We start from the raw sequence: 18,398 nt of genomic DNA, 5'->3' as shown, positions 1-18,398 counted from the left end.
GATTTCAACATATGGATTTGTGGGGGACACAAACATTCAGTCTATAGCTAGCCCAGAATAGCCAGTGCCATTCCCCTATCCTCAATATCTTCTCATTCAGAGCAATATGTAGAAGTTAGTGAAGAATTAAATTCATCCTGCAGTAAGTTTGTACAGGGGAAGCCACTCACATTAACCTCACCTTGTCTCTCTCTTACTTTATGTTAATACAGGTGTATTGCGGTCACATCCAATAGCCTGTACCATGAACAGTATTGAGCTTTTCCATCTTTATCTTTAATCCAACACATCACAGAGAAGAATTAACTAAGTTACTCTATTGTTCTCTCCCATGTGGAGACTACATGAGGAGCATCCTCGTATTATAGCGTTGCAATATAATTTGCTTTTAACAGAAACTCATTTCTTGAATAAGTGGCTGATTTCAGGCCTGGGACAGGCATCAGAACATCTTTTTATGAATATAGAAAGAAAACAATAAAAAGTAAACATGTTACGATAAAAAGACAGCCTACTTGAAGAGGCCCTTATGGGCCAAAATTGGATAGTTTGAGCTTCAGTAATGATAATAATTACAATGTATTAAAACCAAAAATATGTTTATATCTATGAATCCGTAATAAGGTTAAAATAATTATTTACCTTTGAAGGTTATAATACACTTATTCATTAGAATAGAAACTGGTAAATATAAGAAATGAGTCACATTTATTTTGCCTTTACTGTAGGAACTCTATAACCAGGAAGCACAGTAGTAAATGAAAGAGGGGTGACTCTTTATAAAAGTATTCCAACTAAGTGTGAGAAATAAATGAAAAAAACAGAATATGACCATTCTGTAATCCCCAGTGAATTATTGAATCTAGGCATTGAGCAACAGCGGAATCTAATATGACACATGAAAAAAGGAAAACTAGATTTCGTGGGTCCCCTGATATGAGGAAACAACACTGTCTATCATCCTGCTAAAGAGCTCAAACCTGGGTCTGATGGAGCCTCTGAATCTAGCTGCCAAGTTGCAGGAGATACAGAGGATACAGGAGCAAGTTAAGCTGCACCCAGCATGTACAATGGGCTGGGTACACAGGTCCAAGGTCCCAGGTCCTTCAACAGAAAAGTAAGAAAAAGAAAGAGGTAGAAGGAAAGCGTACAGACTAAAAAAGACCTAATAGTTATATCTCCTTTTTTTTAAATGGCCAATACTAAACTATATTATCTAGGGACACACACTTAGGTGATGCCGCTAAAAAAAAGCATGAGACGGGTTGTTAGGAAATGGAGATGGCGGTTCCTTTTGGTGCAAGAAAGGGGCTTGTGATTTGGATGGGGCACATGGGAGAGTGGGCAAAGTTCTGTTCTACTTAAGGTAATCAGGGCCTTCACTTTGTAATACCTCACTCAGCTTGTATATTACTTTTGTTATTGATTTCTGTAGATGTGTTTTATAATGTTTTTAAAAAATAAATCTGCACGGGTGAGGAGAGTTGCAGTCATTCATTTCACTAGGTAGCCAGGCAAGAGTTTATTTTATGGGATCTGATTTGGGCTGCCCACTGCAGTTGCTTTCCCTCACAATTAGCCCCAAAATGTGGATGGTCAGAAATAATGACCTGAATGTCAGACTGAGGAAAGAAGCCCTTTGGTGAGCCTGAGGCTGATGTCAAATACAGGTACGGCCGGAACCTTGTTTTTAGGGCACTTAGTATCAGCACTTTCAGCCTGTTTCCTAGCTGCTGTATGTTTTGCTCCCCTCTGAATTGGTGCCATGCTTTGTGTGTGGTGGGGGCAGGCAGCAATGATGAATCACTCATCTAACATCTCTGCACTCCACCACATCTTGGGGTCAAGATCAGGCAGGCATTTTTCCCCTGACAGGGTGACAACATAGGTCCTTCCCCAAACAACCTAGGAGATATAAAATAGTCCCCTAGTCTGTGTTTTAGGGCTTTTGCTTCTTCACACTCAATGTGTGTGTGTGTGTGTGTGTGTGTGTGGACGTGCACATAACTTCTCATCTTTATCTCAGTTCTTTACATTTCCCTATATAGAGCCCACTGATGTGATAATGTTATCTAGACCAGACCAAAAAGGTCTGGTTTAAAGATTCTTAAGAATGGTGACTCAGACATTCTTTAAATTGCTTTCTCCTGGGTTTTCCAACATAACAGCACAAGCAATGTGAAAAACTAATGAACAAGGATGCAAGCGAAAGAGCACAGAGTCCCCCGATGCCTCCCTGCTTCCTCGCCAACGGTCTCCGTCTGTTCATTGTTAACTGAAGTCCCTTGAGTGATGGATTCACCCAGATTGGAGCAGGGAAAGAACTTTGGGATCCTTGATTTCTACACCACTAAGCTTGGTGAGCAGGTCACATTAGCACTCATAACACATTGACCTAGTATCATAAGTCAATTTTATGCTGTGGCCCAGGTGTATGTTTCTGTGTTCTCGGCCTTTCCAAATCGTTGCCCTTATGGTACAAACACCATTTGATACTACTGCGTAGTGTTATTATCCACATGCCATTATAATGACACAGTTTTAATTACTTCCTGAGATATTGCAGCTATTAAATGGATGAGTCAGAAGGAAGGCACAGCCAGTTCTATTCTGACTCCAAAGTCCTTGACCTTTCTTTTCTGCATCCTTCTTTCAGAATAACTTTATTTTCCATTCCACCTACTTAATTTCACTCATTCTCTAAGTCCTAGCTCAAGAAATTTTTTTTTCCAGTCCTTGTAGTACACTTACCTTTCTTCTTTCTCTGAAGTCCTGTTGTATATTTATAAAACACCATGCAATTTACCACTCATTGCTGTCAAGTAGTGTTATGGCTGAATTCTCAATTACTTGCCTGCTTCCTTATGGGCAGGCAGTGTTCTTAAAGGCAGAAGTATGGTTTCCTTCTGTTTTCTAAAGGATCTAGCACTGTGTTACACACAATTAAGATTTTGCAATAATCATCATGAGTGATGACATTATACTCCTTTCATGTCCAGTGTGGAGACTAAACAGTTAGATGCCAAAATAATTAAAGCAATCATTAATCAGTGGATTCAACCAATTACAATATTGCTATCTGCAGACTTCCCTGGTAGTGCAGTGGTTAAGAATTTGCCTGCTAATGCAGGGGACATGGGTTCAAGCCCTAGTCCGGGAAGATTCCACATGCCATGGAGCAACTAAACGCATGCTCCACAACTACTGAGCCTGTGCTCCAGAGCCCCTGTGCCATAGCAACTGAAGCCCGTGAGCCTAGAGCCCATGCTCTGCAACAAGAGAAACCACCGCACTGAGAAGCCCAAGCACTGCAACGAAGAGTAGCTCCCACTCGCCACAACTAGAGAAAGCTGCACACAGCAGCAAAGACCCAACACAGCAAAAAAAAAAAAAAAAATTGCTCTTTGCCTTCCTCTTTTTTCTGACTCCCGTTACTGTCACTTGCTTAGTGTTTGTAATGTGCAAGTTATTACTCTCAACACCTTATAAATATTATCTCAACTAATATTCAAAACAACCTTGAGGAATAGGTATCATTATCCTCATTTATAAAGAAAGAAACTGATGCCCAGAGAGAGTAAGAGAGGGAGCAGTAAGAAAGTCATTAAGTAAGAGAGTAAGTAGACCTGAGACCTCAGGTGGAAAAGGACAAAGCTGTGAGATTATTAATGTACATGTGACAGATAGGACTTTGCATAGAATTCCTCAATGTGATCACATTCAAACATGGGTGAGGTGCCCAACTTTATGATTATTAATTTGAACATGAAGAAAGGAACAAAAAAGTATCAGTAGATTTCAACTTGTTTTACAAAAAATAAACTGCATCTGAAATATAATTTTCTAGTATCTCATCCCTTTAGTGATAGCAAGACTAGAAGTAAATACCTGCATTGCCAACACTGTCAAATTTAAGACTGCTTTTATTGGTAGATATACAGTCTGTTTCAAATTAAAGAATGGTAACACTCACTTATAAATTTGGAAATATTCTTAATGAAATAATTATTTCATTTAATTTTAGTAATATACTAAAAAATAATTTAAAATTTCTTGTATTTGCATTTAGAAAAATACACAGCACTAACAGTTCTCAAGTGACAAAAAAAGGCTACATCCTTTAAAGGAACATTTTATTTTAAAAAACTTTTTTTTAGTTTTTTTGAGGTATAATTGACAAAATTGTAAGGTATTTAAATCGTATAACGTGATGATTTGATATACATACACACTGTGAAAGGATTCCCCACATTGAGTTAATTAATACATCCACAATTCATTCATATATTTAGCTTTGTGTGTGTGAGAGAGAGAGAGAACACAAGTTCTACTCTCCTAACAAAGTTCAATTATACAATACATTATTACCAACTATGGTCACCATGTTATACTTTAGATCTTCAGACCTTATTCAAGACCTTATTCACTGTATAACTGAAAGTTTGCACCCTTCTGCTAGCCTCTGCCTATTTCCCTTAACACCCAGCTCCTGGCAACAACTACCACTCTGCTCTCTGTTTCTGAGTTTGTCTTTTTATAAATTTATTTTTGGTTTCACATGTAAGTGATACCATACCATATTTTTCTTTTCCTGTCTGGCTTACTTCATTTAGCATAATGCCCTCCTGGTTCATCCTTGCCCTTGCAAATGGGAGGATTTCCTTCTTTTGTAAGTGAGGCTGAATAACATTTTGTTATATATATATATATAAACCATAATTTTATCCATTCACCTGTGGAAAGACATTTAGGTTGTTTCCATACTTGGCTATTGTGAATAATGCTACAGTGAATATGAGAGTACAGATATCTCTTTGAAATAGAGATTTTATTTCCTTGGATACGTACCCAGAAGTAGGATTGCTGGATCATGTGGTCATTTTATTTTTAATATTTTTAGTAATCTTCATACTGTTTTTCATAGTGGCTACACTAATTTACATTCCCATCAACAGTGCACAGAGCTGCTTGTTTTCCACATCCCTTCCAATATTTGTTATCTCTTGTCTTTTTGATAATCGACATCCTAACAGGTGTGAGGTGATATCTCTCTGCAGTTTTGAATTGCATTTCCCTGATGATTGGTGATGTTGAGCACCTTTTCATGTACTTGGCCATTTGTATGTCTTTTCTCTAAAAAGTATTTATTCAGTTTTTCTGCCCACTTTTTATTGGATTTTTTTTTTTTTTTGCTATTGAGTTGCATGTTATTTGTATATTTTGAATATTAACCTCTTATCAGATATGTAATTTGCAAATATATTCTTCCATATTGTAAGTTGCCTTTTCATTTTGTGGATGGTTTCCTTTGCTGTATGGATCCTTTTTAGTTTGATGTGGTCTTTTCATTGGTTGCTTTTGCTTTTGGTGTCAAATCTAAAATTAAAATAATTTTATTCGGCCATTCTAGGTATTTTGATTGCAGATTTTAATTCATATATATTTAAAGTAATTATTGATAGACATTGTCTTACTAGTTCCATCTTGTTCATTGTTTTCTGGATGTTTTGTACTTCCTCTGTTCCATTCTGCATCTCTTTCTCTCTTCCTTTATAATATGATAATTATAGTGGTATGCTTTGGTTCCATTCTCCTTATGTGTTGTATATCTACTGTTTTTTTTTTTAGAACTTTTATTGAGATACAATTGGCAGACAAAAAACAGCATATATTTAGAGTGTACAATTTGGTGTCTCAATCTCCCAGTTCATTCCCCCCCAACCCTCCCCGCTTTCCCCACTTGGTGTCCATGTGTTTGTTCTCTACATCTGTGTCTCTATTTCTGCCTTGCATTTCCTCTTTCATAGTTGTTAGCATTTCCCTTATGTATTGAGGTACTCCTCTATTGGGTGCATATAAATTTATAATTGTTATCTCCTCTTCTTGGATGGATCCCTCTATCTTTATGTAATGTCTTTTCTTGTCTCTTGTAACATTTTTTATTTTAAAGTCTATTTTATCTGATGTGACTATTGCTACTCCAGCTTTCTTTTGATTTTCATTCGCATGGAATATCTTTTTCCATACCCTCACTTTCCGTCTGTATGTGTCCCTAGGTCTGAAGTGGGTCTCTTGGAGACAGCATATATATGGGTCTTGTTTTTGTATCCATTCAGCCAGTCTGTGTCTTTTGGTTGGTGCATTTAGTCCATTTACATTGAAGGTAATTATTGATATGTATGTTCCTGTTACCATTTTCTTAATTGGTTTGTTTTTGTTGTTGTAGGTCCTTTTCTTCTCTTATGTTTCCCGCTTAGAGAAGTTCCTTTAGCATTTGTTGTAGGGCTGGTTTGGTGGTGCTGAATTCTCTTAGCTGTTGCTTGTCTGTAAAGCTTTTGATTTCTCCATCAAATCTGAATGAGATCCTTGCTGGGTAGAGGATTCATGCTTGTAGGTTGTTCCCTTTCATCACTTGAAATATATCATGCCACTCCTTTCTGGCTTGCAGAGTTTCTACTGAGAAATCAGCTGTTAACCTTATGGGAGTTCCCTTGTATGTTATTTGTCGTGTTTCCTTTGTTGCTTTTAATAACTTTTCTCTGTCTTTCATTTTTGTCACTTTGACTACTATATGTCTTGGTGTGTTTCTCCTTGGGTTTATCCTGCCTGGGACTCTCTGCAATTCCTGGACTTGGGTAGCTGTTTCCTTTCCCATGTTAGGGAAGTTTTTAACTATAATCTCTTCCAATATTTTCTCAGGTCCTTTCTCTCTCTCTTTTCCTTCTGGGACCCCTATAATGCAAATGTTGGTGCATTTAACATTGTCCCAGAGGTCTCTTAGGCTGTCTTCAGTTCTTTTCATTCTTTTTTCCTTATTCTTTTCTGCATCAGTGATTTTCTCCATTCTGTCTTCCAGGTCACTTATTTGCCCTTCTGCCTCAGTTAATCTGCTGTTGGTTCCTTCTAGTGTGTTTTTCATTTCCATTATTGTGTTGCATATCTCTGTTTGTTTGTTCTTTAATTCTTCTAGGTCTTTGGTAAACTTTTCGATCTTTGCATCCAGTCTTTTTTCAAAGTCCTGGATCATCTTCACCATCATTATTCTGAATGCTTTTTCTGGAAGGGTGCCTATCTCCTCTTCATTTAGTTGTTTTTCTGGGGTTTTATCCTGTCCCTTCATCTGGCACAAAGTCCTCTGCTTTTTCATTTTCTCTATCTTTCCATAGCTATGGTTTTCAGTTCCACAAGACAAAATACTGCTGACACTGCTTGATACTGCTGTCTGCCCTCTTGTGGAGGAAGCTATCTAGGAGGCTCATGGGTGCTTCCTGATGGGAGGAACTGATGGTGGGTAGGGCTGGGTGGGCAGAGCTCAGTAAGACTTTAATCTGCTTGTCTGCTAATGGGTGGGGCTGTGTTCACACCTTGTTGGTTGTTTGGCCTGATGCTCCTTAGCACTGGAGCTTACAGGCTCTTTGGTGGGACTAATGGCGGACTCTGGGAGGGCTCACGCCAATGAGCACTTCCACAAACCCCTGCTGCCAGTGCCCCTGTCTTCTCGGTGAGCCACAGCTGCCCCCCACCTCTGCAGGCAACCCTTCAACTCCAGCAGGTAGGTCTGGTTCAGTCTCCTATGGGGTCACGGCTCCTTCCCCCTGGGTCCTGGTGAGCATACCTTTTTGTGTGCCCTCCAAGAGTGGAGTCTCTGTTTCCCCCAGTCCTGTGGAGGTCCTGCAATCAAATCCTGCTGGCTTTCAAAGTCTGATTCTCTGGGGATTCCACCTCCCTTTGTTGGACTCCCAGGATGGGAAGCCTGACACGGGGCTCAGAACCCTCACTTAGTGGGTGGACTTCTGCAGTATAACTGTTCTCCAGTTTGTGAGACACCCACCCAGCATTTACGGGATTTGATTTTAACGTAGTTGCGCCCCTCCTACCATCTCATTTTGGCTTCTCCTTTGTCTCTGGATGTGGGGTGTCTTTTTTGGTGAGTTCCAGTGTCTTTCTGTCGATGACTGTTCAGCATTTAGTTGTAATTCTGGTGCTCTTGCAAGAGGGAGTGAGCGCATGTCCTCCTACTCCACCATCATAATCCTATCTCTGTATATCTACTTTAAATATTTTTTGCTTTGTGGTTATTATGAAGCTACATAAATCTTATGTTTATAATAGTCTGTTTTAAGCTGATTATAACCTAACTTTGAATGTGCACAAAAGTTCTAAATTTTTACACTCTTTCCACTCAAATTTTAAGATTTTGATGTCACAACTTACATCTTTTTATATTGTGTATCTGTTAATAAATTATTATGGTTATAATTATTTTAATACGTTTGTTTTTTAACTTTCATGCTAATTATGATTTACTCACCATAATTATATTGAATTTATATGTTTACTTTTACCAGTAAGTTTTATACTTTCTTACTTTTTTATGTTACTAATTCATTTCAGTTTGGGGATCTCCCTTTCTCATTTCTTAAAAAGCAGATTAGCGCTACTGAACTACTTCAGATTTTGTTTGTCTTAAAAGCTCTTTATCTTTTAATCTGAAGGACTACTTTGCCAGGTAAAGTATTCTTTGTGGGAAGTTTTTATCTTTTAAAACTTTTTTTTTTTTTTTTAAGATTTTTGATGTGGACCATTTTTAGAGTCTTTACTGAATTTGTTACAATGTTGCTTCTGTTTTTTGTTTTGGTTTTTTGGCTGCGAGGCATGTGGGATCTCAGCTCCCTGACCAGGGATTGAACCCACACACCCTGCATTGGAAGGTGCAGCCTTAACCACGGGACCCTCAGGGAAGTCCCTCTCTTAGTACTTTGAATATGTCTTCTTACTCCCTTCTGGCCTGCAAAGTTTCTTCTGAAAAATCTCCTGATTGACTTATGGGATTTTCCTCATATATAAAAAGTTGCTTTTCTCCTGCTCTTTTAAGTTTCTCTCTTTGTCTTTAACTTTTAACAGTTAATTGTGACATGTCTTAGCGTGGGTCTCTCTGGATTCATCTTGTTTGATACTCTCTGGGCCTCAGGGATCTGGATGTCTGTTTCTTTCTCCAGATTTGGGGTGTTTTCAGCCATTATTTATTTAAATATTCTTTCTGTCCCTTTTTCTTTTCCCCTTGAACCTCTATAATACGGGTATTTGTCTGTCCGATGGTATACCCCCAGTCCCTCAAGCTGTCTTCACTTCCATTTCTTTTTGGTTTTGCTCCTCTGATTGGATGAATTCCACTGCCCTGTGTGTAGCTTCCCTGATCCATTTTTCCTAAGTGATCTAGTTTGCTGTAGGTCCTTGCTATTTGAATTGTTTACTTCAGCTATTGTGTTCTTCAGCTCCACGATTTCTGTTTGGTACATTATTATTTTTTTATCACTTTGTTGAAATTTTCACTTTGTTTTTGCATTGCTGTCCTGACCTCAGGAAACATCTTTATGACGTTGAACTCTCTCTGGGGTAAATCACTGATCTCCATTTCATTATAATCAGTTTCTGGAAATTAATCTTTTCCTTTTGTTTGTAGCATAGTCCCTTTCTTCATTTTCCTTGACTCTCTGTGCTGTTTTCTGCATGTTAGATAAAACAGTGACCTTTCCCAGTCTTAACAGACTGGTTTTGTGTAGGAGATGAACCTCTGTAACCATCCTGGTCCAAGCTCTTCGTTGTCTATATTGCCACTGAGAATCATTCCAACTCTTCGACTGTTTGCTGAATAGACATACATTTTGATAATTTAGTATTGCCGGGCTAAGTGGTTTTAACTTAGAACAATATAAATCATGGTAAAACAGATATGATGTAGATATTATGTTAATAAAAATATTCATTATAGACAGAATATTTTAATGTTTTGGTGGTCTAAATCACTACATTCAAAAATACCTGCTAATGAGATGGAGCTATATGTAATGAGGTAGATAGACCTACAGTCTGTCATACAGAGTGAAGTAAGTCAGAAAGAGAAAGACAAATATTGTATGCTAACTCACATATATGGAATCTAAAAATGTTAGTGATGAACTCAGTGACAAGAACAAGGATGCAGGGGCAGAGAATGGACTGGAGAACTCAAGGTTTGGGAGGGGGTGGGGGGTGAAGGGGAAGCTGAGAGGAAGCGAGAAAGTAGCACAGACATATATATACTACCAACTGTAAAATAGCCAGTGGGATGTTGTTGTATAACAAAGGGAGTTCAACTCGAGGATGGAAGATGCCTTAGAGGACTGGGAGGGGGAGGGTGGAGGGTACGCGAGGGAGGGTGGGGGGGGGACTCTAGTGAGGGAGGGAATACGGGGATATGTGTATAAAAACAGATGATTGAACTTGGTGTACCCCCCCAAAAAAATAAATAAATAAATAAAATTAAAAAAAAAAATACCTGCTAAGCACCAGAACTCTTCAAATTTACATGAGCCCCTCTATTTCATACAAAAATATAATAAGAAAAAAATTGAAATATGACGCCCTAAAGTGAGAGGGTTCTGAACATTCTAAATGTTAATAAAGTGTTAATACGTTAAAGCTTAGTGTCACTGTTTAAAATGTTCAAAATATTTTAAAGAATTTGAGAAAATATTTACATTCAAGTACACCTGGTGATTTTACAGGCTTTTTAAAATGATTTTTTGTAATGCACATTGGAGTCACATTTCCTCGAAGCACTTAACACATATTTCTGGAAAACTGCTTTCAAAAATTACATTTACATTGTTTTCCTAATGTAGCTGCCAAAATTGTGCTTCTGTACAAAAGTATGCTACAGTAATATGCCTGCCACATATTGACAGAAATTTTTAATAATCAAATTTTATCATGAACTTAAAGCCAAGCTTGTATTTTCCTCATGAATAGGGAAACAAACAGTATTTTTTGTAATTGTTTTGCCCATTGACATCTAACAGCAAAAATATATTAAATTTATAATGAATATTTGGAAAATGGTATTAATCTAAAAGCAATTTCTATGCTTATTTACATTAAAATATAGGGTCCTTAAATCTCAGATGAAGAGATGTAGTTAACAAAAAACCACACAGCTTTCACAGGATTTTATCATAAAACCACAAAGCATATTTTTCTGTGATAGAAGAAAAATAACTAGTATTCTATATGTCATTATTTCTGTAAATATACAAAAATATTTACCAGATAAGATTTAATATTAGTATTTTATTAGCTATCAGTAACTGCCAGCAAAAAAAAACGATAGCTTTTGTTTTCTTAATCAAAACTTTGGTTCATTTTCTATTTACCTCTGTGGGCTTCAGTAGCTTGTTAAACACGATTATGTCATTCTGTCAAAAAGTCTGACAACATACTCTAGAACATTTTTCAAAGATTTTTCTTACTGAAAGTTTAGTAGAGCTTATTTAATAACTCCTTATTAGATTTTCTTCTTCCTTTGAGAAAGAAATGGAATGCACTACCATTTCATTCATCTCCCTTAATGATTTCAACTTCATTGGGAGAGGAAAGTAGCTGAGAAAAGTTTCTAAAGAACTGTGGATGTTTTTGCAGCTGGACACATTGAATTTTGAAAAGCAAAGAAGCTACTGAAAACCTCAAATAAAGAGCATGCAGTCTATATTACCTAATTTGAGCCTAAGAAGTAAAATGCATACTCAATTCAGTAATCTTGCCTGCATTACTACTTGTCATAGGTACACCTAAATTTAATGATAATGATATGAATACTTTAACACCTTTTATATTTCTCTTCACATGCAGGATAGTAAAGCCATCAAAAACAATCAGAGCTTTGCAAAGGGAAACATATGAAGGTCACTAAGTAGGAGCAAGAAGTAAATATTTTATACACGCATTTTTTTAAATTAACTGAAAATGGAGGGAGAAAGAGCCGGATGTAGAGCAAGCATAAAGAAAAAATACAAGTAATGGGAGTAATGGGATTACATACAGAAATTATAAAGGATGAATATGCTAACTAGCAAGGAAAAACTACGTTATAGCCCATATCGATTTATGAATTTGTTGAAGTAGATATGGTTTCAGGGATACTCGGGCAAGGAAAAAAATACCAACGTAAAAATTAATGCACCAGGGGGCTTCCTAGGTGCCACAGTGGTTAAGAATCCGCCTGCCAATGCACAGGACACGGGTTCAATCCCCGCTCCAGGAAGATCCCACATGCCGCAGAGCAACTAAGCCTGTGTGCCACAGCTATTGAATCTGCAGTTTAGAGCCTGTGAGCCACAACTGTTGAGCCCATGTGCTGCAACTACTGAAGCCCACACACCTATAGCCAGCCCGTGCTCTGCAACAAGACAAGCCATAGCAATGAGGAGCCCACGCACCACAACAAAGAGTAGCCCCCGCTCGCTGCAACTAGAGAAGCCTGCGTGCAGCAACAAAGACCCAACACAGCCAATAAATAATTAAATTAAAAAAAATTAATGCACCAGTCTTTCTAAGTGATATATGAAAAACAAATGGAGAAGCTTCATTTGTTCCAGGCAAAATAGCTCCACAGTGTGCTGATCAAATTATATCATAGATTCATTTTCCCCAGTAAGCTGTAAGCTACCTGAGTGATGACAGGTAAAGCCAATGTCTTAATTACATTTGCTTCCCCAATGCCTTTTACAGACTTAGGCACCCAGTAGGGATTCAATATATTTTTATTAAAATTAATGGGAAAAAAAACCTTAAGAGGAACACTATACTTTTTAATTTTCGTGATATTGGATCTTATTAGTATTCCTACTATGCAGAAATAACTTTCAAATAATAGGAAACAGCAGAAGATTTAGTAACTCATATATTTGGTAACTATTTCTGTGGTGCTTTTATTATCTCTCCTGGTTAGCATGAGGTTAAAAAAAAAAAAAAAAACTAACTTAATTGGGCTCCAGAGAATTTAAGATATAGTGCCGTCTTATGTTTTCCACAATCCAAAAGAAGACCATTAACTTTTTAATTTTTCTTTTTACTTGCAAAATTCTGTGTTTCTGTAACAGATTAAAAAATCTTAAGGGCAAACGTAGAGTTTTGTATTTATTATGAATATTAGCTTCACTTTTTCAATTGAAACCAGTTAATAAATTCAAACTCCAGTAATACTAAGAAAGTGCAAAACGACAATAAGTCACTCAGCACATGTGTATATTCACAAATCACTTGTGTCTGGTCCAATAGCTATCAAACACCAGACCTGTGCTTAGTGGCCCAGCCCTGGATTTGTGCACATCTGATGCTATTTTGTAATCACCAATAGATCCCATGCTTGCTGCCAACAGAAATTACAAGGCTTGAAGAGCTGCACGTGACCAGTAGAAGAGCCAAGTAAAGCAAACAAATCACAACTGGATTATCCATGCCTCCACAGTTGTTGTCATTTATCCGAAAACCACGAGAACTCTGCTTGTGAAATGAAATTCTCCAACACACTCTGTGCCCTATGATGCTTGTAAACCCCTGAAGAGAGCTCAGGGTCCTCACACCTCTCCCACTACTTTGTTTTTCACCATCAGTGTGGGGATCAGAGACTATGCCAGATCAACATCAAGCCTATGGGGCTACAGCGGTGAAGCTTTAAAGTGTCATGAGAAAGAATTGTAGTATTCAACCCAAGTTTGCGTAGTATCTCCCATTGTTTGGGTCTCTTTTTCGGAAGCCAACTGGTGGGTGCTTTTGACATGGGTTTGGGAGTAAGGTAAGGTCTGGGGACTAACATTTATCAGGTACATTCCTTTCTAGAGACAGCTAATGAGTTGTAGGGATCCTCTAGCTCATTTACGCTCCACAAGTTCCCACATGGAATTATTAGGCTCCCATATTATTGAGAATAACTTTACTAGTGGGAGCAAGGAAACCTATACAAGGCCAGGAAAATATGGGAATTCCATAATGTTTCATTTTAACCTCCTAGTGATTTTTTAGTATATTGTTTGAAGTTATTGTCTTAGTGGTTATCCTGGAGATTAAAATTACCATCTTAATTTCAAAAATCTAGCTTGAATCAATACCATTTTAATGTCAATTGTCTGTGAAAACATTGCTATTCTATTTCTCATCTCTCATTCTGCTTTTCTTTTACAAGTTATATCTTTATCTATTGTGTGTCCATCAACACAGATGTGTAATTTTTAGATTATGGATTTTTCTTTTAAGTCTGATTAGAGAAAAAAACAAGAATTACAAACAGAAATATATACTTATATTATCTTTTATATGTACCTGTATTTTTACCTCTACTGATGCTTCTCATTTCTTTATCCATATTTTCTTGGGGAAAATGGTTTCCACACTAGGTCAGGTGTTCAAGATAGTCTTGCAAGTGGGAGTCTTCCAGGGACCACCAGACAAGTCAAATAATGACAGTTTTCTGGAACTAAGGCTCTCAACAAGCTCCAACCCTGTTCTGCCTCCCCTGGTGGTTGAAAGCCTGGGGATGGCTTTCCCTATTAACATGGCTACTGATTTTCAAGACTACCACAGAGCTGGAGAGGGAGGATAGGTATTAGGCATGTCAGATTACCACAAAGCTTGCTGTTGCTCCAAGATTTAGCCATTTTTCTTGAATAAATCCTTCCTGGATCCTTGTAAGCCTTTCATTAATTTCCAGAGTTGTGAGAAATTGATTCTAACTTTTCTTTTTGCCGATTTTATCATTGCTATTTTTTTTTAATTATTTTTTTTGGGGGGTACACCAGGTTCAATCAACTGTTTTTATACACATATCCCCATATTCCCTCCCTTCCTTGACGCCCCTCCCTCGAGTCCCCCCCACCCTCCCTGCCCCAGTCCTCTAAGGCATCTTCCATCCTCGAGTTGGACTCCCTTTGTTATACAACAACTTCCCACTGACTATTTTACAGTTGGTAGTATATATATGTCTGTGCTACTCTCTCGCTTCTTCTCAGTTTCCCCTTCACCCCCCGCCCCCTCCCATACCTCGAGTTCTCCAGTCCATTCTCTGTATCTGCTTCCTTGTTCTTGTCACTGAGTTCATCAGTACCATTTTTAGATTCCATATATGTGAGTTAGCATACAATATTTGTCCTTCTCTTGCTGACTTACTTCACTATGTATGACAGATTGTAGTTCTATCCACCTCATTACACATAGTTCCATCTTATCCCTTTTTATAGCTGAGTAATATTCCATTGTATATATATGCCACATCTTCTGTATCCATTCATTTGTTGATGGGCATTTAGGTTGCTTCCATGTCCTGGCTATTGTAAAGAGTGCTGCAATAAACATTAAGGTACAAGTTTCTTTTGGGATTATGGTTTTCTTTGGGTATATGCCCAGGAGTGGGATTACTGGATCATATGGTAGTTCTATTTGTAGTTTTTTAAGGAACCTCCAAATTGTTTTCCATAGTGGCTGTACCAACTTACAGTCCCACCAACAGTGCAGGAGAGTTCCCTTCTCTCCACACCCTCTCCAACATTTGTTGTTTCCAGACTTTGTGATGATGGCCATTCTGATTGGTGTGAGGTGATACCTCATTGTGGCTTTGACTTGCATTTCTCTGATGAGTAGTGATGTTGAGCATCTTTTCATGTGTTTGTTGGCCATCTGTATGTCTTCTTTGGAGAAATGTCTATTTAGGTCTTCTGCCCATTTGTGGATTGGGTTATTTGCTTTTTTGGTATGAAGCTGCATGAGCTGCTTGTATATTTTGGAGGTTAATCCTTTGTCCGTTGTTTCATAGGTAATTATTTTTTCCCATTCTGAGGGTTGCCTTTTAGTCTTGTTTATGGTTTCTTTCACTGTGCAAAAGCTTTTAAGTTTCATGAGGTCCCATTCGTTTATTCTTGATTTTATTTCCATGATTCTAGGAGGTGGGTCAAAAAAGATGTTGCTTTGATGTATGTCAAAGAGTGTTCTGCCTATGTTTTCCTCTAGGAGTTTGATAGTGTCTGGCCTTACATGTAGGTCTTTAATCCATTTGGAGTTTATTTTTGTGTATGGTGTTAGGAAGTGTTCTAATTTCATTGTTTTCCATGTTGCTGTCCAATTTTCCCAGCACCACTTATTGAAGAGGCTGTCTTTTTTCCATTGTATACTTGTGCCTCCTTTGTCAAAGATCAGGTGCCCATATGTGTTTGGGCTTACTTCTGAGTTCTCTATTCTATTCCATTGATCTTCCTTTCTATTTTTGTGCCAGTACCATACTGTCTTGATCACTATGGCCTTGTAGTATAGTTTGAAGTCAGGAAGCCTGATTCCACCAACTCCATTTTTCCTTCTCAAGATTGCTTTGGCTATTCGGGGTCTTTTGCGTTTCCATACAAATCGTAAGATTTCTTGCTCTAGTTCTGTGAAAAACGCCATTGGTCATTTGATCGGGATTGCATTGAATCTGTAAATTGCTTTGGGTAGTACAGTCATTTTCACGATGTTGATTCTTCCAATCCAGGAACATGGTATGTCCCTCCATCTGTTTGTGTCATCTTTGATTTCTTTCATCAGTGTCTTAAAGTTTTCTGCATACAGATCTTTTGCCTCCTTAGGCAGGTTTATTCCTAGGTATTTTATTCTTTTTGTTGCAATGGTGAATGGGAGAGTTTCCTTAATTTCTCTTTCTGCTCTTCCGTTGTTAGCGTATAGGAATGCAAGAGATTTCTGTGCATTAATTTTGTATCCTGCTACTTTACTAAACTCATCAATGAGTGCTAGCAGTTTTCTGGTAGAGTCTTTAGGGTTTTCTATATATAATATCATGTCATCTGCAAAGAGTGACAATTTTACTTCTTCTTTTCCAATTTGGATTCCTTTAATTTCTTTTTCTTCTCTGATTGCTGTGGCTAACACTTCCAAAACTATGTTGAATAACAGTGGTGAGAGTGGACACCCTTGTCTTGTTCCTGTTCTTAGAGGGAATTCTTCCAGTTTTTCTCCATTGAGAACAATGTTGGCTTTTGGTTTGTCATATATGGCTTTTATTATGTTGAGGTAATTTCCTTCTATGCCCATTTTCTGGAGAGCTTTTATCATAAATGGATGTTGAACTTTGTCAAAAGCTTTTTCTGCATCTATTGAAATGATCATATGGTTTTTATCCTTCAATTTGTTGATATGATGTATCACATTGATTGATTTGCGTATATTGAAGAATCCTTGCATCCCAGGGATAAACCCCACTTGATCGTGGTGTATGATTTTTTTAATGTGCTGTTGCAGTCTGTTGGCTAGTATTTTGTTGAAGATTTTTGCATCTATATTCATCAGTGATATTGGTCTGTAGTTTTCTTTTTTTGTGACCTCTTTGCCTGGTTTTGGTATCAGGGTGATGGTAGCCTCATAGAATGAGTTTGGGAGTGCTCCGCCTTCTGCAATATTTTGGAAGAGTTTGAGAAGGATAGGTGTTAACTCTTCTCGAAATGTTTGATAGAATTCGCCTGTGAATCCATCTGGTCCTGGGCTTTTGTGTGTTGGGAGATTTTTAATCACTGCCTCAATTTCTGTACTTGTGATTGGTCTGTTCATGGTTTCTATTTCTTCCTGGTTCAGTCTTGGAAGATTGTATTTTTCTAAGAATGTATCCATTTCTTCCAGGTTATCCAATTGATTGGCATATAGTTGCTTGTAGTAGTCTCTCATGATGTTTTGTATTTCTGAGGTGTCCGTTGTGACTTCTCCTTTTTCATTTCTAATTCTGTTGATTTGCATCTTCTCCCTTTTTTTCTTGATGAGTCTGGCTAATGGTTTATCAATTTTGTTAATCTTCTCAAAGAACCAGCTTTTAGTTGCATTTATTTTTCTTATGGTTTCTTTCCTTTCTTTTTCATTTATTTCTGCTCTGATCTTTATGATTTCTTTCCTTCTGCTCACTTTGGGGTTTCTTTGTTCTTCTTTCTCTAGTTGTTTGAGGTGTAAGGTTAGGTTGTTTATTCGATCATTTTCTTGTTTCTTAAGGTAGGACTGTATTGCTCTAAACTTCCCTCTTAGAACTGCTTTTGCTGCATCCCATAGGTTTTGGGTTGTTGTGTTTTCGTTGTCATTTGTTTCTAGATATTTTTTGATTTCCTCTTTGATTTCTGTAGTGATTCCTTGGTTGTTTAAGAGTGAATTGTTTAGCCTCCATGTGTTTGTATTTTTTGCAGTTTTTTTCCTGTAATTGATATCTAGTCTCATGGCATTGTGGTCTGAGAAGATGCTTGATATGATTTCAATTTTCTTGAATTTGCTGAGGTTTGATTTGTGACCCAAGATGTGATCTATCCTGGAAAATGTTCCGTGTGCACTTGAGAAGAAAGTGTAGTCTGTCTTTTTTGGATGGAATGTCCTATAAATATCAATTAAGTCGAGATGGTCTAATGTGTCATTTAAAGCTTGTGTGTCTTTATTTATTTTCTGTTTGGATGATCTGTCCATTGATGTAAGTGGGGTGTTCAAGTCTCCCACTATTATTGTGTTCCTGTCGATGTCCCCTTTTATAGCTGTTAGCATTTGCCTTATGTATTGAGGTGCTCCTATATTGGGGG

The sequence above is a fragment of the Hippopotamus amphibius genome, chromosome 3 (genome assembly GCF_030028045.1).
Source record: "Hippopotamus amphibius kiboko isolate mHipAmp2 chromosome 3, mHipAmp2.hap2, whole genome shotgun sequence".
Lineage (NCBI taxonomy): Eukaryota > Metazoa > Chordata > Mammalia > Artiodactyla > Hippopotamidae > Hippopotamus > Hippopotamus amphibius.
Note: the sequence above shows the minus strand (reverse complement) of the source record.